At 44.1% G+C, this 24,526-nt stretch overlaps 1 protein-coding gene across 17 annotated transcripts in view; it reads right to left on the bottom strand.

The window, feature by feature from the left end:
* Positions 1-24,526, bottom strand: part of Mkln1 (muskelin 1) — a 284,064-nt gene that overhangs the window by 235,882 nt on the left and 23,656 nt on the right. For 11 of the 17 annotated variants that reach the window (XM_060374098.1, XM_060374106.1, XM_060374099.1 and 8 more), the window contains 2 exons: positions 9,575-9,649; positions 8,916-9,009 (listed from right to left, as the gene is read on the bottom strand). The gene's annotated coding sequence lies outside the window, so the exon portion shown is untranslated. The remainder of the gene's footprint in view (positions 1-8,915; positions 9,010-9,574; positions 9,650-24,526) is intronic. The other 6 variants (XM_060374105.1, XM_060374108.1, XM_060374103.1 and 3 more) reach the window with 1 other exon arrangement.

Genomic DNA, 24,526 nt, shown 5'->3' with positions numbered 1-24,526 from the left:
ACACTTGCATCCATGGAGCTCTGTTGCTTTCTGTTTCATCTTTGTAGGACACTTGGACGGCTTAACTTTCATTTAATGTGGGGTGTCTTACCACCGGGATGCAGAATCTTTGTGGGCAGAGATGTTATCTTGATCTTTTGTGGTGTTTAGAATTGTATTATGCACAACATAGATATCTGATATGATTTTACTGAATAACTGAAGCTCGGGTTCCTGTTTCCTGACCTAAGGCAGGAAAACTCTGCTCAAATAGAGCGAGACGTTCAAGTGAACAGGGGTAAAATGCTTGTGAGTCTTCATGGGCTCGCCTGTTCTCTGTGGTGGGCAGAGGGCTGCGGACCAGACAAGCACGGCAACCCCCAGGAAAGTCAGAGCCCGGTGCAATGTTTTCCTCTGCCCTCTCAGACCAAGGACAGCTCCATGGCTGTGCTCTCAGACTGGGCAATCCTGGAAAGGCTTACAGGCTAGGTGAGAATGAAGGGCTGTGAAGGAAGCTCAAACTAACCAGAAAAACAGTGCCTTAGATCATGTAGGTTTCTAAAATTTCACAGAACCAATTCTCCAGTGGAATTAATCACTGGCCTAACAACAATGGCAGCAATCCAAACTGCCTTTCATCTTTCCTTTCACACAAAGAAGAGAGTTGAACTGGCCACTTCTGGGCAAAATGTCACTCTCCAGGCAAGATAGGAAGGTGGACACGGCCAATGAAATAGACTTTGTAATTCCTTTAGTAGTATTTTTTGACTAGTTTTTTAATCCGTGTATGCCTGCTTCTTTCCCTTTCCTCTGTATGTGTGTGTTCATGTTCATGTGTGTGGAGGTCAGGGGTCAAACTCAGCTGTCCTTCCTCAGTCACCATCTGCTTTCTTGTTTGTGACAGAGTCTGTCACTGGGCCAGATCTCACCAAGTAGACTAAGTTAGCTGCCCCGTGAGCTCCAGCGGCCCTCCTAGCTCCCCCTCCCCATTGCTGGGATTATACCTGCAAAGGACCACAAATGGCTTTTTCCCATGGGTTCTTGGGATCATGTTACCAACTGGTCTATCTCTTTAACCCTATGTCTCTGTCTCTCAGTCTAGCTTCAGTTTTGAGTATAACTTACTTGTGTCTGAGCAAAGTCTGGATCACAGGAAGTTGTCAGAAATGTTTATTAATGAGGAAGGTCTGTTCTGGCTGCTCAGACCTGTGTCAAGATCTAAAATGGTTTTCTGCCTAGCCATTAGCTACAGGAGGCATGCAAGCCTACTGGCGAGCTGTGGGAATGAGGAACATTATGAACGATGTTTTCTGAGAATTTCTATTCAGTTTCTGTTACAACAGATTTGTTTCAGATCTTTATTAAACTTTCTTGCTTGAAATAAATGGCTTGTTATATGAAGAATCTCTTTTTGTTAAAGATTTCCTCTGAAAGAATATTAGTCATAACTTGTGGGAACATTCCTTTTGATAACGTACATGCCTCCTATTAATAAACTGAATTCTTAAAGTCCAAATAACCATTTTTAAAGACCTGACTTAATATTTAACAACTAAGAATTTTACTTCATAAAAAGTTGCTTTTTATCCTAGAGGAGAACTTCTAAACGTCTCAGAGGAGATTATTAATCAAAGATGAAACTAATTCCCAAGTTTGTGAGTGCTTGGGATGGTACAGATAACCAAAATGCTTAAAATACCGAAGAGTTGTTCAGTGAGACAGCAAAACAGCTCAGCCAGCAAAGATGCTTCCTGTACATGCTTGAGGCCCATGGTAAGACAGCTGGATGTGTTGGTATACATCTGTAATCCTGCACTTGAACACTGAGGACGGCAGGGACAGGAGCATCACCAAGAGCACAAGGGCCAGGCAGGGTGGTAGGTACAGCCAGCAGACAGATGACAGCTAGGCAGGCTGAAAGGCAAGAATCAACTGTCCAAAGCTGTCCTCCTCTCTCCACTGATGGACCGTTGTACATGTGTGCCACACTCTCATGCATACCAATGAGAAAAGTTTAGAGTGTTCTGGGAAAAACAACAACAACAACAAAAACCCTGCTCATTCCATAGCCTCTCTGGTTGACTAGTTTTTTAATCAGTGTATGCCTGCTTCTTTCCCCTTCCTCTGTACGTGTGTGTTCATGTTCATGTGTGTGGAGGTCAGGGGTCAACCTCAGCTGTCCTTCCCCAAGCACCATCCGCTTTCTTGTTTGTGACAGGGTGTGTCACTGGGCCAGACCTCACCAAGTAGACTAAGCTGACACTGACTATCCGTCAAGAAATTCTGGAGCAATGAGAAGTTAGCTTCGATGCATAAGACACCCCTGGCATCAGCTGACTGTGAGTTGAAGGGTAACTTACACCTTTGTTCACCTGGATCCCGCCTATGACATAAGTTAACCCAGTCTATCTTGGTAGTTGACCATAATGTCTACCAGGGCAGCAGCTAAGGGCACAGGCCTGGAGATCAGAAACATGAGGGGTTGAGTTTCACTTGGATAACTTCCTGTGTAAGTGAATTTAGGTAAATTTATTTAACCTCCCTAATCCTTCCAATGTGTAACACTTATTTCTCTGATTAAGAAGGATAAAAAGGAGTAATATAGGCCAAGAATTTACCTAGGGCTCAGCAGGTAACCATTGAAATTTTTTTCTTTTTCCTTTAAAAATCACGTTAGGCTGGAAACAACAATCTTGTTACTGCCCAGCCTGCTGCCCCTGGCAATGAACTCAATAAATCTGCTTTGTTCCTAATAAAATAAAAACAGGCCTGGGGCTGTGCTCAGTTGGTAGAGTGCTTGCCTGGAGAGCACAGGGCCCTGGGTTCTACCCCAGCACCGTGTAAATCAGGTATGATGGTACAGGTCACAGTCCCAACATCTGGAAGGAAGCAGCAGCAGGTCCAGAAGCTCAAGGTCAGCCCCAGCTATGTAGCACAAGGATAGCCTGGGCTACATATGACAGACCCCATTTCAAAGGATAAAATAAAATCACCAAAGCTCTTTAGTCATGCTAAAACACATTATGTTGTCTGCTAACCTGCACTGTGCAGTGGGAGCCTCTAAACGAGGGTAAAAGAAGCTAAAATAAGAACAAATTAAAGGTCACGGAAGTGGAGCCTTAGCTTACATGTGTCTGACAAGGTCTAAGCTGTTTGCTTTTCACTTCCATTGCCCAGTGGTGGTGACCTTCGAGGGAAGAAGGACACAGACAACAAAGCGCAGGAAGAGATGGAGAAAGCAGTCAGGAATAAAGGGTCCTGAGCCTTGGGGTTGCTGGCGGTCTGTAAGGCCGGCTGTCCGACACCACCGACCCTAATACAGACGAGGCTGGAAACTCCCCTGCAATGAGACTCAGGCGTTCGGTGTCAATGAGTTGTTGGCACCAGCAGTCTTTAATGCTTTTGATATGGTCGTCTTAAGACTCTAATAACTTTCTCTGTGTAGATAAGCACTGCAAGACCAAAATTCCAATATTTAGGAATAATCATAAGGCAATTAGCCACACACTTGCTATCAGCATTTGGGTTAGTTACTCTTCTGTGTGAGACACCAGGACCATGGCAACTGATACAAGGAGATATCTGAGGACTACAGTTTCAGAGGATTAGTTTAGTCCGTGGCCATCATGGTGGGGAGCCTAACAGCAGGCAGGCAGGCATGGTGTCGAAGCTTGCCCCCTGAGACAACAATTACAAGGCAGAGTGAGCTAACTGGGAAACCTCAAAGCCCAAAAAGACAAGGCCTTCTTCCTAATCCTCCTAAATAGTCCACCAGCTGGGTATCAAGCATTCCATACATGAACCTACGGATAGCATTCTCATTCAAACCGTCATACTGCTAACCAGCCTTCATCACCATCCTTTTAATAGGTGAGTAATGTATCAGTAGGTAAAGGAGGCATAATTTATTTCATTTAACTATCTCATATTGTTCCCAGTCTCAAACTTCTCCAAATTCAGGACATTATAAACATCATATCAATATACATTTTCCTGCATATTTTCTTCTTCATTTCTGAAACTACCCTCTTAGAACTGACTTTTCCCAAAACATAAGAAGTTGAAGGACATGAACATTTTACAGTTCTTCATGATTGCTGCCAAATTGCTTTTCAAATTGTTTATCATGTTCAGCAACCAAGACTGGTGTGTGAGAGCAGCTACCCCTGCTGCACTCTTGAAAGCACTGGATCACACACATACACACCCACACCCACACACACACACACACCCACACACACACACACACACACACACACACGTATGTATTTATGACTTCAGTTCCCAGACTGTGACAATAAACGTTAAGTATATGAGCTTGGGGGCAAGTGAGGGAGGCAAAAACAACAAGAGACCCAGTGTCACTGTTTTCACAGATGCCGGGGGGGGGGGGGGGGCTTTTCAAAAGGGCTGCACTTAGCCGTGCATTGTGACACATACATGTAATCCTAGCTATAAGGGAAGCTGAGGCAGGAGGATCACAATTTCAAGGATAGCCTGGGCAATTTAGGGAAGCCCTATCTCAAGATTTAAAAAAGTAAATAGAAATAAATAAAAAAATAAGAGACTGGGTATATAGCTTAGTGGCAAAGTCCTTGACTAGCATAGCCCCTGGATTCAGTCCCCAAAATTGCAAAATAATAACAATAACAACAACAATAATAAATGACATTTGAATGAAATCTGAGGGGAGGAAAGGGCAAGGCATTGAGAACTGAAGAATTACGGTTTCCGGTAAGCAACAGCACTGAGGCCCTAAGCAGATGCATGATTCAGGACTAGGATTAGCATGGCCCATGTGAGGATGGAGGGAAAGGGGCAGCTAGGACAGGGAAGGCTTGATGAGCCACTGTAATGATGTTCTGAGCAGAGCAAAGGTGAGAGGGCATCACTGAGCCCCTGTAGCAAGGCACAGTCAGAGCTGGCTTGTGTTTTATATGGTTCCATTACCCGGCCTATTCAGGACAGACTAACCATGCTCAAACCAAACTCAGCATCTTCCCTGGCAAACTTCCTACATTCTCTGCATCTCTGTCCTCTGACTCACTGGTGCTCAGAACCTTCCACACTCCCAAACCAGTGGCTGTCAACACCCTGCCAATGCTTCCTCCAACCGTTTCTTTCCTACTCTTCCTCTGTCGTCCCTACAACTCCAACTCTGCTTTAACAGATTCCTGTAGTCTTTCCTCTCCCAACCAGGCCAACTGAAGTGGCCAAGCCATCATCCTCCACAGGCTGGTCCCTCTTGGGGCATGTCTTAGTTTATTTTCTATTGTAGTGACAAGATCAAGTAGGGGAGGAAAGGGTTTATTTTAGCTTAAAGCTTACAGCTTATCATCAAGAGAAGACAGAGTGGGAGCTCCGGGCAGGAACCTGAAAGCAGGAACTGAAGCAGAGACCATGGAGGAATAATGCTAACCTTGTTAGCTCCCTGGCTTGCTCAGCTGGTTTTGCATTGTATGCACTCCAGAACTACCTGCCTAGGGGTCACTGATCAGGAAAATGGACACTTGCCTGCAGGCCAATATGATGACGGCATTTTCTCAGTTCAGGCTCCTTCTTTCCAGAGGGCTCCAGCTTGTGCCAAATTGACAAAACAAAACAAAACATCCAGGGTTGTTCTGAATCTCTGTTGTTTCTCTGTTCTCCACCACCAGGAAGATCTAGATTCTTCCAAATGAAATCTGAGCCTTACCACAAGTCTAATCTACTGGTCAAAACTCGCTACCTATCATTATCTAGAGTCCTGCTGCCTTCCTGCCTAACAAGTTTCTCAAACCAGCTCTGCACTTTCCTACCATACACCTTTGCTTCTATTATCTTTCCTTCCTTGTACCTTCTGTTTCAAGCCATCCCAGCCCCACCCACAAAGCCTGTCCATTCATCTGGAAACACCCCAAGCAGCAACTTCTCCAAGGCACCTCCAGCCCCCTGGCTAGAATTGTGCTGATTTACTTCTGTCCTTAATTCCTTTATCACTCACGCATCTGGAGCCGACTAAGCTAAGGCTCCAGGAATACCCTTTCTTTCCTTCTCAGTTAACAGTCCAGCAGGAAGTAGAATTCCTCTAGAAAAATTCTGTGCTTCAAGTGTAGATACTGGGAGAAAGATGCTCCCCACAGGCAGACACCCTGGCCTATGCTTCATGTTTTGTATACATTGTGATATGGCTATGAGCAAGACCTAGGCAGGTCAAGAAAGCCTCTCTTCCCAGCTATTTCCAGGCCTGTATATAAGTTCATTTTTCCATTTACTTATGGATTGCATTGTTTTTAAGGCAAGTTGGGCACTCACAGTCAATATGGCTGACATGGTGGCGGTAGTGGGAGCCTTCAGTAAAATTACTTCGAGGAGCTATATTGTATCTTTGTAGCTTTGACAGTACCTATTTCTAATCCCTTCAACACAGTAGGTGTCCAGCCAATGTTCGTGGATCTCAGGTTCCTCAGGGCTTTGTTGCTAAGTCATCAGAGCTGAACTCAAGTTATCTGATCCCAGACCCTACACACCATTCCCAACAGCCTTCTCTCTTTCTGGGGTCTTGCTACAGTCTGCCTAGTCGAGCTGCATCTGAAAGAGCTGTGGAACTTTAGGTCAGAATGACTAGGCAAAAAGAAAAAAAAAAAAAACCTAAATGAACCAAAGGCTGGAATTTATTTTCCATGTAGCTACTGAAGCCAGTGCGAACATCTGACTAAAAATTTGAATTGAATTAAAAAGTAAACAGTGAACAACAATGACAAAGGCCAGTACCCCTGAGAAACATTTTAGCTTCTTAGAGGTCAGTGTTTGAATTGCACTTTATAGCCATTACATCGCCATGTTTCTTGGTATAAATTTATAGTCCAAGGAAATAAAGAAAAGAGAAGAAATAAGTATGTTTTGAGTTTTCCTTCCTTTTTTAAAATAGCTCCCTGTGATGCTTCTGGTCCCTAAGAATATGACTTGGGGATGAGGCTCTGTGGCCAAACCTCCTCCCCAATTACCATAGTCATCTCTGACTTCCAAACTAGGACAACACAGCTGAAAGACCAGCATGTGCTAGGCTGGGTTTTCTCTTTGAAATCTGAATTTAAGTAAGTAAACTACACTCACAAAACATGCCACATGCAAGTACATGTAAAATGAGAATAAAATTAAGTTGTAGTGGTCAAAACTCGCTACCTATCATTACCTTAATGAAGCAGACATGAGACTTCATGAGTAGACACCAACATGCCCCCTGGGAAGAGGAAGGTTTGGCTCACAGTGAACCTGTGGCTCTGGAGACTGGCTAAGGGGAGCAGGGAGTGATGGAAGTTGAGGCAGTCTCTCTGTATGTCCACTGCAACTGAGGGAACCACAATTCCTGTCCCTCCAAGGTATTCATGAATTCAAGTGAAAGGCTTAGACTTTCCTGCAAGAGGTGGGGTGAGCGGGAGGATGAGGAAGGAGCATGGATTCCCCTCACTTTCATACATCTCCCTGACAGCACCACAGCGAAGTCACCTGACAGGAACGGGGCATAAACAGGCAGCTCATAAGCCGTTTCATAATTCCTCTCCTGGGTGGGGGAATCTCACACTTTACAAACAGTTTGTATTTAAGAACTGTCTTCTAATAATTTTTCAATTTGCCCCTGCAGAACTGAAAATAGCATTTTGCCACAGCAAAGGGTCAGAGCTGCTTCTGGGGGACAGGAGAAGAGGACTCAGAATAATGGGTAAGAACTGAGGCTTCGAGACAGAGCTATGCTTAAGCCACAGCTGTGTGATCACAGGCAATTTACTTAAGCTCTCTAAGCCTCAATTTCCTCACCGATAATATAGAAATGATAATACCGTCCAGCTGATCAAATTACTGTGAGGAATAATCTAGAGCAAGAGCTGTCCAATACAAACAGGACACAAGCCACAATAAGAGCTGTATGTATGACTTAAAGGTTTCGAGTAGCTGGTTAAGAAAAATAGAACGCAAACAGGTGTATTCAACTTTCACAGTAGTTTACTTAACATGTACACAATATTAAGGTATTTCATACTCTGAGCCTCTGAAAATGACCTCAGATTTCTGATCTTTCTGTCTCTCCTTTCCAAGTACTAGGATTGCAAGCATGTGCTACTGCGCTTGTTTTATGTGGTGCTGAGGACTAAACCCCGGCTTTTTGCATGCCAGGCAAGCATTCTACCAATGCACCTCACTCCAGCCCCCACAGCCTCTCTTCATTCTCATCTACGTGTCAAGCCCTCAAGGACCAGGTAAAGCTAATGGAGAGTGGGTATAGGAAAAAGCTGTGAAGCACTTGGCTTTGCACTAGGCAGGCAACAAACACACAAACCGGCATTAATGTTAGTCTCAGGGAACTCCGCAATCTCAGGGCTTCTGCAGAATGTCTTTGATGCTCTGGGAAATCCTTGGAGGCTGGCTGTTCAACTCTGAGCCCTCACTTACCTTAGAGGCAACTTCCTCATGGTTACAGCCATCTGTTTCATGAAAAAGAATGTAAAAGGTGGCCCTGGGAAGACGTGTGGAGAGTATACCCCCACAAGCACCAACGACTTTCAGGGTACTGATTCAAGAGGCCCTACGAACGACGTTAATCTATTATCTCAGACAACAGGATATTACTGGACATTTGGTCTTGTATTTTTCACTTTCCAAATAATGAGGCACTAAAGTAATATACTCTGATTGAAGTTGACTTGTAAGCTAATGTTTGTAATCCTAGTACTCAGGAGGCAGAGGAAGGACAAGATGTTCAAGCCAGCTTTGTCTATATATCAAGTTCAAGGCCAACCTGAGCTATATAAGACACTATCTCAAAAAAACAAAACAACAACAACAACAAAAAAGAGCAAAAGCAAAACCCAGGTTAAACCTAGAGTTACAATAGAAGCAAATTCACTAAGTATGCACTCAGGAGAATTGTGAAATATGTTACAGACAAACATACATACCTCCATTATTCAAAACAGACCAGAAGTTGAACAACCAGTCACTGAGGAGTGGGTAGATCAAATGCTGTAGGCTCACACCATGGACCAGTATCAGCTGTAAAAAGGAATGAAAGATTGATGTGTGGGACCTCATGAATGGAGCTTGAAGAGCATGCTAAGGGAAAGAGGCGGCAGAGAGGGCAGAGCACGAGGCTCTTGTCACATGAGGTATTTACAGTACTGTACCCATGATGACAGAAGTCCTGGGGTTCTTTCAGGTGCTGGAAGTGTTCTGGACTTACATCTTGACAGTGGTGCCAACATGTTGTGAATAAAGTGAAAACCAATGAATCGCTCAACCTGAAGGTTGACTTATTGCTCACAGGAAGCAGAATCACACATTAAAGCACTGCCAGAGCCCCAGAATAGACAAGTATTTGTGAGACTTTAAAAATAGAAGTGATTACTCATGAGCAAAACATTATTTGATAAGATATCATCTTGAACTTCAGCATACTTCAGAGGGAACCTGCCCCCTCTTTCCCATAAATGAGAACTGTTTCAAAGTTTAGAATCAAGCATGACTACTTCCAATCAGGCACAAACCTAAGGACACAGGCACACAGGCATGCACAGATAGCCGTGTACGGGATGAGGCCGACATTTCTGAACAAAGGTACCTGCTGTGTTCATGACTCTGCTGTGGTTCCATCACGCCATGGGAATCAGCTCCACACTCTGCCCGGGCCCCTGCCCTGCGGTGGGACAGTAGGGATACAGCTGCTAAGCCCAAGACTCCAGGGGCAGGGACACAGGTTAAAGTCCAGATTTTACTAGTCTCTAGCTCTGTCACTTCTGGCAACTTGTCTTCCTTTTCTGTGCCATTACAAGAAGGATTTAATCCCAGCACTTGGGAGGTAAAGGCAGGCAGACTCTCAGTTCAAGGCCAGCCTGGTCTACAGAGCAAGTTCTAGGACAGCCAGAGCCACACGGAGGAACCCTGTCTTGAAAAACAAAAGGAGGGAGTGATCTTGTGGGTTGGAGGTTAGAATGTGTAGCTCTCTCAGATGATGTACCTGGAGAATAGGCACATTCTCAGTGTTTTATTAATGAGAACAAGAGAACTTTTACACAGCGCCTCAAGACCCCACATTGCGAGAACCGGCTTTCCTGTTCTCTAGAACACCCTTTCCTCACAATAGCTCCTTCTGGTTCTTCCCTCACTATTTGTACACCTGTGATTTGGTGAGCCTGGCTTTCCTTCTTCCTGTTTGTAGCATTCAGACTTTCCAGAATTCCCTGTGGCCAACCGCTCATGTTCCTTACCAGTGGCCATCGACCCCTACGAGGAGACAGTTATCTGACTGACCTCTTTGCCTTTTCATCAAAAGAACCCAGAATGGCGACTGAGAGGGAGGAGACAGCCCTTGCTGTTTTCTGAGAGGGTGGACATAAAGGAGGAGACCTGAGGAGCAGCATGCAAGAGAGATGTCCCACTTTGTGCCATCTCACATGGGGCCTCATGCGTTCGACTCTCCATGAAGATGAGAGATGAGAGATGAAAGGACATGAAGATTGCCTAGCGTGAGAGGAAAACTGGCTTTACATCACTGACAGGCAAGGACTCTGCCGCCATTGCAGGCCACTGCAGGCTACTGGGCAGATAGAAAGGACCAGTCAGAATCGGCTCTCAGCCACAGGCTGAGGGCAGTGTGTACAGGTCAACAAGAACTCATTTTAATTTTTCTGGTACTAAAGGAGGAACCCATGGCTATGGACCTGCTGATTTAATGCTCTACCTCTGAGCTACATCCCAGCCAGGACAAGAAATTTTAATAAGATCTTTCGTGTTGCGCAATCTGTGTCCGGAACTTATGGGTACAGCGAGGTACTTTTCCATGGCATGAGGCCTGTTTCCAGACACGGTAAACAGAACTGTCTACGGAAGGCTGTCGCTTGCTTGCACGCCTGCAGTTCGGATAAGCAGGTGGCCACTGGGCTTGGGAGTCCTTGCGCAGGACACAAAGGCCACAGAGAATGGCTTTCCTCACGCTCTCAGTTTCCACTCAGCCCTCTGGATCCCAGCAAAGCCCCATACACCAGCACACCAACATCAGAGAGCTTCTCTATGAACGCATCGTGCCTAGCCTGGAGGCTCCAACCATCTTTGGGGGCTGCTCACTGACATCCCCCCCTTCGTCCTTGTAATAGGCCTCTGTTTAATGTTGTTCGGAGAAAAACAACTGGTGACTCACCAGCCCCTTGGGAAATGTGTCACCCCTTCCAGGAGTTTCACATTAAGAAAAGAGGTCAACATGGAGGAAAAGAAAGACCAACTGCGCCGAGGTGGTGAGGACATTAATAACATTGCCGACGGTGACAATGACCCCGTTGGTGACAGTTGCTGAGTAGTTACTACACATCAGATAGTCTGCTAACAACCAACACTGTTATCTTATGCACTTGTAGCTCCAGCCACCCTTTGAGGTAGAGCTGTCTCATCCGTGTTACAGATGAAAAATGAAAAAAGCAAATGCCCCAAGTGGCAGACAAAAGGTTGAAAACTATCTCTAAGAATTTTGCTCTAACTTCCATCATATCACTCTAATTAATGCAGTTTAAAATATTTGCACGTAAGTGTGTGTGTGTGTGTGTGTGTGTGTGTGTGTGTGCGCACATATGTGGATGATGGGGGCGGTGCCATGGCACACATATGGAGAACAGAGGAGAATTCCACCGACTGTGTTTGTGGAAATGCCTCTGTGCTTGTCCATCTGATTAGCCAACAAGCTTCAGGGGATTCTCCTGTCACTGTTTCCCATCTCAGCAGAGGAGTGCTGGAGATACAGACACACATGGCTACATCCAGCTTGGCAGGGGCTCTGGGGGTTCAAATTCAGGTCCTCACCCTTGTGTGGCTGCGGCTTTACCTCCTGAGCCATCTTCCCAGTCCAGATGAATTCATTTTTAAGGAACCTTGGTTCTGTGAGAAAAGGGTTGACACTCACAGCATCCATATGCTTCTCTGCAAGTCTAGGTTCACATCCTCGTGAGAAGGCTTCCAGGGCAAGCCACAGACCTCCTTGTGCCAAAGATGTTGGTTCGAGCTCAGTGACTCAGAGCCTTTACAGCAGCCACGGGTACAAATACAGGTCTCAGAGCTGTGTTTTTGGATTGCTGGAAGCCCCAGTATTAGAAGCCCCACTCTTAATGTCCAGCTTCCCAAATAACAGAAGCGTTATTCACCGGGATTTCTGCTACGGTTATTGCTACATCTTCTTTAAATTTTTAATGAAAAAATGACACCCTGGAATTTTGAAAGGAGACAACCTGAATTCCGTTTCCCTAACACTGGTTTTTCCGGAGGTTTGCTTGTTCTGAGAAGCTGTGTGGAAAGGGCACCACGCTGAATCAGACTTGGGCTTTTGTCTCCAAGAAGCTGTCCGACTTTAATAAAGTTACATAACTGCCCTTTGCCTTAGTTTTCCCAAGTATAAAATGGAAGGGTGAAGCAGGACGAACTTTAAAATCTCTCAACTCCAACAGGAGGTGATCCTGTCTCCCAGTTACTCTTCTGTACTGTCATAATCCTTGTAAGGAAATGTAGGTTAAAGTGATGTTGACATAGTTTGTTAAGTTCTTAAACTTCATCTGGGGAAACATACATTGAGTGTGAAATTGAAAAGTTCTAATTAGAAACTCAACAAATCTCAACCAAAAGCCATACAAATTGATAGCTTACTACCTGCATGTTGGCTATGCATTCAAGTGAAGTATTAATCACTTGAAATATTAATTATAAGTAATATATTAAATTTGATATGGTCCTTCTAATCTTTGTTGAAACACAGTTCACAGTGTAAACATGAGAATGTTCTATCAGTGGAAAATTTCTACAGTATTTATAATTCTGTTAAGGTTTCTCTATAAGAAAATGAAATAAAAAGGACAACCATAAAAGGGCAGGGTAGTTCTGATGAACAGAGACAGGTCAGTGTACAAGTCTAAAAAATACCTACCACTATGAACACAGTGAGTCCTGCCTCTTCTGCTACAGGTCAGGTAACCTGGTGTGACCTTTCTGAAGGGCTATTTGACAATACTAATCAGGAGCTTTAAAATGCTCCTCCCACTGAGTTGGGTCATTACACTTAAAGAAATGCCCACAGACAGGGTAGACAAGCAGCTCAGCTGGTAGAAAACTTGCCAAACAAGCACAAAGCCTGGGTTCAATCCCCAGCATTGTAGGAACCAGAAGTGGCAGTGCTGAGGAGGTGGAGGCAGGAGGAACAGAAATTCAAAGTCATCACTGCTAACAGAGAGTTCAAGGCTAGCCTGGAATCCATGAGACGCTGTTGATGGTGGCGGGGATAATCCTCTGAGGCAGGTTATGTGACCTGCAAAGAAATGGAGCTGGACGTTGTGGAACACACCTGTAATCCCAGCACTTGAGAGGCAGAGGCAGGTGGATCTCTGTGAGTTCAAGGCCAGCCTGGTCTACAGAGCAAGTTCCAGGACAGCCAAGGCTACACAAAGAAATACTGTCTCAAAAAACCAAAACTAAAACAAACAAACAAAAGTAGAATGGAGGGCTGAAGAGACAGTTCAGCACTTAAGATGTCTGCTGTTCTTGCAAGGAAGAGTTCAGTCCCCAGCACCCACGTGTGTGGCCCACAGAGCCCAGCTCCAGGGGCTCTGGGCACTCTCTTTCAGTCTCCATGGAAATCTGCACATGGGCATGCACATACGGATATACATATATTAAAAAGATAAGGAAGACACCTGACATGAACCTCTGCCTCTACATGTAAACAGACATGTGAACACACACACTACACATATGAAAAAGAATCAGAAGCCTTCAAAATCACCAGCAATAGAATAAGGTCACTGATATTAAACATACTAAATGCATGGGTAGATATAGTCACAACATGCATATTTAATGGATATACAGATACTTTTTCTGCCTCAAGTAGATGACAGGATAGACGGAAGAGGTGCTATTGCTACTGGCTTAGCATCTGGGTCTTGTCAGTGAACAGAGGAGCTGAGATCTCTGTCTCTATAGACAGATGCACCATCAGCCTATCTCCCCAGCACCAGTTCTCATCAGGGTTGTGAGATTTTACCTGGCCTTGTCTATGTTACAGTATGTTATCTTCCCTTGTATTAGTTAGGGTTCTCTAGAGGAACAGAACTTAAAGAATGTGAGTGAGTGAGTGAGTGTGTGTGTGTGTGTGTGTGTGTGTGTGTGAAAGAGAGAGAGAGACAGAGAGAGGGAAAGAGAATGAGGGAGGCCCCAGGTTCCATCCCTAGCACCACACCCACGCACAAAGAAAGCCAAAGAAACATAGGAACTGTTTTCAACCTGTGAGCCTTATTTGTGTCTTGCTTCAAATTCAAACATTACTGAGACAACTGAAAATTAGAATAATTTCATACTTTTATACATACATGGAAAATTTCATACTTTTAAGGAATTACTCATGTATGTTCAATACTGATTATGTTTTATAAAGTCTGTATCTTTTAAAGATCCATACTGAAATATTTCCAGATAAAATGATACAATGATCTGGAATTTGCTTCAAAATAACTAGAGTAGGGCTGGGAATTCAGCTGAGAGACAGAATTCTTGCCAAGCACAACTGAAGCCTTGGTTTTGATCCCCAGCACCACAAATATAAAAGTTAAACTGGGGAGGACAGGAGAGCTTAACAGCTAGCCATAAGCTAATAATAGGTTCATTATGTACTCTACCAACTTCGGTTTATATTTTAAATTTTCCATAATAAAATGTGCAGTGATTACTTTGGAATGTGTGTGATATATGTGTGTGAGCCTATTTGTGTGTGTGTATAAATACCATTAAAAGGAAAGATGACCAAGCATTGGGGCTCATGCTTGCTTTGAGCTAATACTCAGAAGGCTGAGGCAGGGTGAGAATTTTTTTTTTTAAGGAAAAGATAAAGAAAATACAATAATATGCTAATGGTGATATGTGTGTCATAAAATAGTGGGGATTTGGTAATCGTATTTTTCTGTCTTTGTTCAACTGTATACTCGATATACATCTTACAATGCACATTTTTTCTTTATCTTTCTATTCCTGTGATGTTGGGCCCAACGTCTCACGAAGGCTGAGCACATGCTCTACCGCCAAGCTATGCCCTGATCTCTGCGCATATTTCTTTTAATCACAAAAAATGTATTTTAAAAGACAAATATTTTATTTAACAATATCACTTTTACAGTTCAGCTAGAATTCACTTCTGGTGCAATAATTACAATGACCCTGTACTCTTCATTTATGATGAAGCAGTGAGTTCTACAGTATCTAATCATATTTAGTTTTCAGTGGGTACAGATTACAGTTTATGAAAATATAGTTCTAAAGTAAAGTTTGGGTTTTAGAGACTTCGTCATTTGCTGTAACAGGATCACCTCAGATGTACAGTCTACGTGTAAACAGTTGGGTTTCTTCTTCTTCTTCTTCTTCTTCTTCTTCTTCTTCTTCTTCTTCTTCTTCTTCTTCTTACATAACACAAAAACAACAGATCCATTTGGCACCAGATTTCTCCTCCAAAGTCACCTTTGCACTGGAATCCCGAGCCTCAGATTTCAGTCAGATATCTTGCAAAGGAGGAAGGTTACTTAGCCAAAGTTCTTTCGTTTTACTACCACACTAGGTTCTGACATTGGGAGACTCCTTCCTTCAGACCTCAGGGGGAATGCCTCTCTTTCCTGTTATCCATTCGATACCCAGCGAGGGCAAGCTGTTATCACACTGAATCACATTAAGAAACACAGTCAAGGGCAGAGAGGCGATGAAATCAGAAAGCAGTTAATGGATATTTTTAGTGTATTGGTAGTCAACAGTAGGCTACATTGTTAGTCATTTGATGACACCACTAAAATCAGTCCTCTAAGACCATTAAAACATGTAAAACCAAATAGCTTTATGAAACACAGCCTCTTTTATAATTACTGCTATGTCTTCTAAACATTTTATACTTAGATAGCTGGACAGCTATTCTGAGACCAACATCTTATTCATTTTCCCTCTGCTTTTCGCTTATCATTTTCTCCTACATAAAGCATTATGAACTATGTCATCAACTGAATTGACAGATGATCACTGAAGAATATTGTTTGAATGTGGACTTTAGAGAAGTCAGAGGCAGATGTAGCCATGCACCTGAGAGTGGAGCTTTCTGACTAACAATGCAGCTTTGGCTTCACCTGCTGGTTTGAGTTTTCATGACTTATTGTATACCTCACTTCCATCTATACTTAGATCTAGGTTCCAAACATTTTTGCTAGACATTATTGCATATAATCTCAACCATTTAATAAGAAGTACAATAACCTTATAAAATCGTTGTTTTAGAAAAGTTAGCTGAGCCATTAAGAGCGTGTATGATCTTGCAGATGACCAGTTCCTAGCGCTCACAACCACTTGTAATTGCCACTCCAGGGGATCCTCTTCTGGCCAACTCAGGCAACTGTATTAACCTGCACAGACCTATGCATATACACGTAGTTAAAAATAAAATAAAATCCTTTTTAAAAATTAGAAAATAGGGGCTGGAGATATAGCTCAGAGGTTAGGAGCAGTGGCTGCTCTTCCAAAGGTCCTGAGCCACATGGTGGCTCACAACCATCTATAATAAGATCTGGTGCAGGTGTACATGCAGGCAGAATAATGTATACATAATGAATAAATAAATGTTTTTTAAAAATTAGAAAATAGGCTAAGGGGCTGGAGATACAGCTCAGGGATGAACACTTTCCTGCCATGTGCAAGGTCCTGGGTTCCGTGCCCAGCATCATAATAAAAAAGAGCAGCTTAAGTTGCTTGTTCAAGGTCCCATAATAATCTATTATTCCAAGTCTTACACCGTCAGTTTCAGGTTATGAAGAATGGCAACTGGCAATGTCTGCCCAGTCCTGAGTGCCTAGAACCCAGCCTTGAGCTGGTGTATCGAGTTGGTTGTGTGACATTCTCCCTCAGATGATGTCCACACGGCTGACTGGTGTGGAGAGAGATAGCCGAGGTGGAGCCTCTTCTGCAGATGGACCCCAGCATCAGGCCTCACTGAGGAGAGAGGAAGAGGCCGCTCCCCTTCTGCCTGGATCTTAATAAAAGCGGACGCTCCTGTTGCTTCAGTCTGGGAACAGACAGCATTTGTGATTTGATGACAAACCAGACGTCAACCCATGAAAGTTCAATCCTGACTTCTTTCCAGCAGGGGTCACTTTTCCAACCCAGTGAGTTCAACATTTGAAATTAAAAACCTCAACTTTAGCAAATTATAGGTTTGAAATACTGGGAATTCTAATTAGACATATATTCCAACTGCCAGGAGAGGCCATTTACTCTTGGCTTTATAAAAAAAAACTATTTGCTTGGAACGTGGTCTCTTTAAAGCAATTTACCTTCAGGTTTAAAGAATGGAATATGCAAGAAAGTAATTTTCCAAGTTTTACTGACTGATAGAATGAAAAAAAAATTTGTAAGACTATGGCTCCTCAGTAATCAAAAATAATTCATTTAAATGTTAAATGCTGAGTCCAATTTAAGCCTACTTTCCCAAACAGACCCCTGTCCCTGGCACTACCATCACTGCAGCATCAAAAGAAGCTCCTACTGCGCGTCGGGTGCCAGGGCTGCTATCAGGTTCCACAAGGGCTCCAACAGCGGCTTTGTGCAGACATAAACACAGCTTACGTGACACCTCGAAAGCAGACTTAAACGGAAGGGTATTACAAAGAAATAGGAACACCCTAACTAACGCATGATACAACTCTCTCTCCACCAGCTGAACAAATATTGCCAGGGACTGGGAGCCAAGAAGACAGATCTCCACCACAGGCCAAAAACTGTCCGAACCCACCGGGTCTCTAGAGTTGACAACAGGGACGGAGCATTGGAAACAAGCAGACTGGAACCACCCCCAGCTGGGGGGAAGAGTGCTCTGACCTTCAGCAGCTCCTCTACCAACCACAGAAATCCCAGCCTGCAGCCCATTTCAAAATTACCTAATCTCCAAGAATTACAGGCGGTGGGGAGCTTACAAAGCCAGCCGCTTTGATCACACAGGTCAAGCCTGCAAGAGCACAAGCAGTAATTACAGAAGAAGGGGGCCATCTACTCCATTCATTTAACAGCCTATTCTCTCTCACACAGGTCTGATAGAGATCCAGACCAGCTCAGTTAGGAGGCACAAGAATATCGGCCTGAACTATTTTTTCAGCGTAAGAAGGCTTGGACAATTTAAGTGATTAGGTGCTCCATTCCTCCTCTACTAATTTACAAGGTATTCGAGGTAACTAGTTTTCTTTGTAAACCTTTACATTTTGTTCTCGTCTTTCTAGAAAAGAATTTGAAGTATATTTCAGGGAAAGATTGGCGACCAGTTTCTAGGAATTGCAGGCCATATCCCCCGCTGCCCAGACTGCAGCCCGAAGGACAGGGCAAGAAGCTGGCTCACTGCTACAAGAAGCCGTGCACACGAAGCACAGAAGGCCTAAAGCAGTGGTTCTCAGCCTGGGGTCTCAACCCCCCTGAGGGTCAAAGGACTTTCACAGAGGTAGAATACCCTGCATTTTTACCTTTACATTACAATTCACCACAGTGGCAAAATTACAGTTGCAAAGTAGCAACAAAGATAATTTTACGGTTGGGGCATCACAACGTGAGGAAGTGTAGGCAAGAGCACACGGGAGAACCACTGGTCTGAACATGTTGGTGACAGTTAGGGCACATTCTACGTTTCACCATGACACTCCCTAAACACCACGGATTCGAGGTCTATACAACCCCTTTTCTTCCCATGCTACCATTTCCTCTCATTTGGTTTCAACCTCTGCCAAGGAACCACCTGACAGAAAACAGCTTGGACTCAGAGTCCAGTCCTGTGGCTCCTGGTGGTGGTGGTGGAGCGTCTGTGTGTGTTAGTGAATACAATCCAGTGCAGCAGGCAAGTGTGTCTGCTGGTGTCCACTGCACAGGCATGAACCCCAGTCTTCCACCCTGAAGCTATGTTACTCTAGGCAAGTTATTTCAAGTTCGTGCCTCAGCCTTCATTCTCATTCTTTAGAGCACACCTGCACACCACCACTGCCTTGCCACCACGCCAGCACTTGTTACATGGTACCATGAGGACCTACTGACCTCCTTACCCCCTTACTACTAACAGCCTGCCCTCCAATCCCGTGTCGCCCTACACACTAGACACACTGTCATGATAGAGTCAACAGATACTTGTTTAAATGGCTACAGCAAGACTTCTCAAGGCCTTTACAGGTGTAATAGACCATCACATCACGTCTGTCTTTTGCCATCAGAGGTCCACCCAGAAAGTTGCTTTCCTTTCTGTGACCATTTGACAGCCAAGCAAATATAATTTCTGGTCAATCCCAAGGTGCTGAAGTGCACATGCTCACCTCTCCTAACTGCCACTCAATCTGACATTTAGGTTACACAGAAGAAATTTTATCTCTCTACCACAAGACACTCTCAAAACTTGGACTGCCATCTACACTGTCTGTCACACACACACACACACACACACACACACACACACACACACACACGACCTTGGATTCTTTCTATATTTCTGGATAACACTGTTTACCAGAACGTTTATGATTCTTTTGTTTTCTTCTTAGATGGTCTTCTGTTTATCAAGATCACTGTCTGAGCCCAGAATTCATAAAACAGAGCAAATGTGCTCTGATCCCCAGTGAGCACTAGAAAGACAGCTCTACTCTCAAATGCTCTATTGCTATTAATACAGGAGATTGATTTTTTTCAAAAGGGACATCACACGGCGTTGACTCACCATCTACAATCAACAGGAGGCCCTAAATCTTCCTGACGTGTGTGGTTGCAAGTCATCCTGCGCCCACTCTGTACCTATTTAATTGGATCCAGAGATCTTTGAGGACCTGATTTTTGCACCCATTAATTTCATATTGCCAGATGATTCACTCTTGCATTCCCATCAGCACTGGGGCAGGGGGGATCCATCAAGTTACTAACCCTCTACTTGTGTGTCATCTGTAAATGTACTTAGCATGCCATCAGCATTATCATCTTAGTCATCAATAAAAATGTCACAGGGACAGGGATATATACCAGAACTATATTGGATCCCCAGAGACTGTGTGCATTTCAGCACCTTAAAAACAAAACAAAGAACCCCAAAGAGCCTCTAAAGACATCATTCAATCAGCAAATTTTGAGTGAGTGTCTTCATATACTGTTTCAAGTACTGGGCATGTTGTGCTAAACAGAACAAGCTCTCTACCCTGACCTCAAGTGTACATCCTAGAGGGTTAGTGCCAGCTAATCCTCAGCCACCTTGACTGGACTTAGAGTCACCATGGAAACACAGCTCTGGGTGAATCCTAGGACTGTGTTTCCAGGGAGGGTGACTCAGTATGGAAGATGTACTCTGAACTCAGATGGAACCACTCCATGGGATGGGATCCTGAACTGAATAAAAAGCAGAAGTGACTGGCTACCAGCCCTCATTCATCTCTGGTGACTGGAGACATAACCTGACCAGTTGCCTCATAGTCTTACCATCCTGTCTGCCCTATCATGATGGGCTCTATCCCTTCTTCCCTTCAAGTGCTTCTTGTCAGATATTTGGTCACAGCAGAGAGAAAATTAGAATAGTGAGATAGTCAATTAAAAAAAAGTAAGACAGGTAAATAACACTAAATGTTACAATAAACAAATCCAAGTAAGGGGCTGGGGAAGCTTGTGATTTGAGAGCGGAGTTGTGGGCTGTGTAGAAGCCAGATGTCTGGTGCACAGCTACCTGTGACAACACTGCTCCTGTCCCAAATTTCTGGCACATATTTGGCCCAAGAGATGCCCCACCATGAGCAGCAAGTCTTTATGATTCCTCAAAATCCTTTTTCTCTGAGTTGTCACATAAAAAAAAGTCAATTCAGCAAAGATGAAGAATTTAATTTGTTATGAAACAAAAAAGAAAAACATGTCTCCTCAGAAAGGCTCCCATTTCTTTGTACTCACAGACTATACAAACAGTGTAAGAACAAGGCAAGTCACTAGGAGGCCAGACACATCTTTTGGTGAGCACTCCTGAGAGGGGACTTTTCAGAGTATTGCTTAAGGCATACGGTGAATGGTGACAAACAAAACAACAGAGAAACGCTTTGAAGCTACAACTCACCTTATTCCAACCCCGTGTTCTCAACACAGAGCCAGGCGCAGTTCAGTCACTTTTAGAGTGAGGGGAATTCTACAGCTCAGAGAGTCTGGACAATGAGCTTCGGAAAAGAAACCCACAGGGGCAACGTGGAAACACCTTTTGATGTTAAAGGGACTTCATACATTTTTGCTTAGTAAAATACTCTTTTGATGGGAAATTTGTTTTACAGTCTCATAATAATACTTCTTATATTTATTTTTCGTTGTGTGTGTGTTCCTGCATGTCTTTGCGGGTATGTGGTAGGTGCACATGCATGTGTGTGGGCGTGGGTGTGGTAGGTGCACACACACGTGTGTGTGGAGACTAGAGGTTGACATCAAGCTTCTTCCTTACTTGCTGTCATCATCATTGCCATCTACATCTTTCACCGAAAATGGAGGTGCCACCAAGCCCCAGGGATCCTCTCATCTCTGCCCCTGCCAACCCAGTAAGCAGTGCCCCTCCATGGGCTCCACTTCAGTTCTTCCTCCATGTTGCTGCCTTGGCTTCCTTTCATGGTGGACAACGATTTGTATGTAAGGTGACATAAGCCCTTCCCTCTCCAAGTTGTTCTTGGTCAGTGTTTTATCACAGCAACACAGAAGTCAACTAATACAACATAGAACGAGTGGGTTCATAGTGGTGAGTCAAGGTGAATGAGAGCCTGGGAGGGAGTATTATGGGGGAAAAACATCCATTGAAGACCCCAGAGGAATACGAAAGCCTGGGCATAAAATCAACTCCCCCAAAAGAGTAAGAGGACACATCCAATACAGTCAAGGCGAGGACATCAAGGGTGACCCATATTTCGGCAAGTAGGCTGAGATCAATAAAGGCAAACGCTCTTTAGACATGAAAGATAAAAGACCAAGAATCCCACAGATGCACCGGGGATTCATGACCAGTTTGGCTAAAGTCAGCTCCCTGTGAGCTTAGATATAAATGGAACCCATACACTCAGTCAACCACTTCAAACAGTTTGCTCTGAAGGTGGAAGAAGACATACCACATCCTTAGACCTCCTCCCTACAGGTGGGAAAATGGAGCACTCACGAAGCCTTCGCAATAGGAAAGATCTTTAAACGGGATCCCTTCCTCCTTGACTACCGTGCAGCTGATGCACAGCAGGGCTTTGGGGACACGTAACTAGCATGTTGAAAAGTAGTCTACCGACTAATGCTGAACTTAGCTAAAGTGTAAACCAAACCTGCCTGTGTATTCTCCTTCTGGGTCTCAAAGGTCCATATGGACTTGCTGGACCAAGGCCCACTGTGATGGATGAGGCAAGCTGAGTTCCTGAGCAGCCCATCACTGAAATGAATTCAACTGGGACAGACCTGCTTCTCACACTCATTTTTCTCCCCTATTTCATGGCTCATATCATGGGGGCAGTCGGAGGGGGGAGGTTTGGTCACCTTGGAATCTGAAACAGGCAGCTGGCCCCACCGCTGGCCAGGCAGCTATGCAAGTGGGGAGCCTCTCTGAAAGCAAAGTCCAGAAGCCAAAATAAATGTGAGGTGGAAAACAGATGAGCACAACTGCAAGCATTACTGAAGGTAGGTCCTGGGGAGGGAAGGTGACCCAAGGCCAAAGGGATGACTACAAGAAAGAGTTTGGCAACGTAAGTGGGGTAGGAAGCATTGCAAGAGGAGGTACCAAAGACATGCTATGACACACATACACATGCCACACACACTCACACTCACACACACCCCGAGGCCAGGTACACCTGCACTACACACCAGTACACCTGTGCACTTGACCACCAGCTCAGTTATGCTGTATCTTTCTTGCTCTGTTCTCAGGCTTCCATGATAAGAATCCAGTTTCCTACTTCCACCTTAGTGCGGGTACCAGGAGCCAAACTTAGGCCAACTGGCTTGCCCAGCAGGCACCTTTACTCACCAGCACCAATACGAAGCAAAGTTCATTCACAATCTACAAGCAGGGTTCCATACCCTTCTCCTACCAGGACCCTGAATTGCAGGGACACAGGAAGGCGTGGCCTAGAACAGTCCCACCATGCACCCATGTGCCAGTGCTGACTAGCCAGAGGCCGCCACGCCGTCCGCTAGCTGCCCCCAAGTGCTGAAAGGGGCATGGGCCTGAGAGCAGTTCACTTAGGCCAAAGTCCATAAGAAAAACTAGCGGAGTGACTGCACCACTGGGAATGTTATTTCCAGAGCATAATCCTTCCTCTTTAAAAAATGAAACACTGACAAAACTGTCATTAGAGTCCAGTGAAGGGCAGAGATACCAACATCTTACTTCAGCCTGCTGTTCCTCATACAAGGAAGGATTCATCCCTGTAATGCATACAAGGAAGGATTCATCCCTGTAATACTATGTTTGGAAGACCTCCCCCATTGCTTCCCTAGCTCAGAAATCAGCAGTAGAAGAATTCTCTAACCATTTCTTCCTCCTCATACAGGCCTTCCAGTCCTAGCTAAAGCATTAAGAAAACTAAAGGAGATCAAGAGGATACAAATCAAAAAGGAAGAAGTCCTTCCAGGTGATCTTGGGTTCTCTGAAATATACACAGCGTCTGAACCTAAGGGCTTACCTTTCTTCAGTTACTGACCAGAGTGCAGAGAAGAGAAAAACAGACACCCCCTCCCCCAGTGAGCTGCACAGTTACAGCTAGAAGTTTGTTGTTGTTGTTGTTGTTTTAATCTCATTTTACTCAAATCAATAATCATTTACCTGGTGGCTATTGCTTAAAGCAGAGTTTTCATCTAATTTTCATTTAAAAGGCCCGAGAAGGAAAAACTAAATAATAATACCTCATTTGTGCATCAGTGCTTATCTTCCAAGAACACACCACAGCCATCTGGACTCTCAGTGCCTGACAATGCTTTTATAATTCAAACACTAAAAGAGGCTATTAGCATTTTACAAAGAAATCCTGGGGTGGGGTGGACTGACAGACAGGACTGGCTCATCAGCACTTCATTTTGAAGGGGTCCTAACTGGCTTACTTTTCTTCTTTTTATTGCCTTAAATCAGCATGCTTAGAGAGGCTTATTTCATTCTTAAATTTTAAAGTGAAAAACACCTTGCTTAAATAACATAGACCAAAATACCTCTGGGTTCCTCAGATCTAATCTTCTGCACAAACCTAGATCTAAACCAATCAGTTTCCACCACCCAGCTCCGTGCTTCCGGAGTCCAAGCTTCATTTTACTCCACACTGCGTAATCTGTCACACACGTCCATGCACACACAGTGTTATGTCACAATGATCACATGATCACAGCATCGTAACCGATCTTTGGAAGTACCATTATATTATACAATATCTACAGAGATGTATTATTCATTTTCTTCTTTTTTGAGACAGGCTCACAGGTAGGTCAGGCTAGCCTTAAACTTACTATGTAACAAAAGCATCCTCTTGAA

This window comes from Meriones unguiculatus, chromosome 21 (assembly GCF_030254825.1).
Source record: "Meriones unguiculatus strain TT.TT164.6M chromosome 21, Bangor_MerUng_6.1, whole genome shotgun sequence".
Lineage (NCBI taxonomy): Eukaryota > Metazoa > Chordata > Mammalia > Rodentia > Muridae > Meriones > Meriones unguiculatus.
Note: the sequence above shows the minus strand (reverse complement) of the source record. Positions and strands in the feature narration are given on the sequence as shown.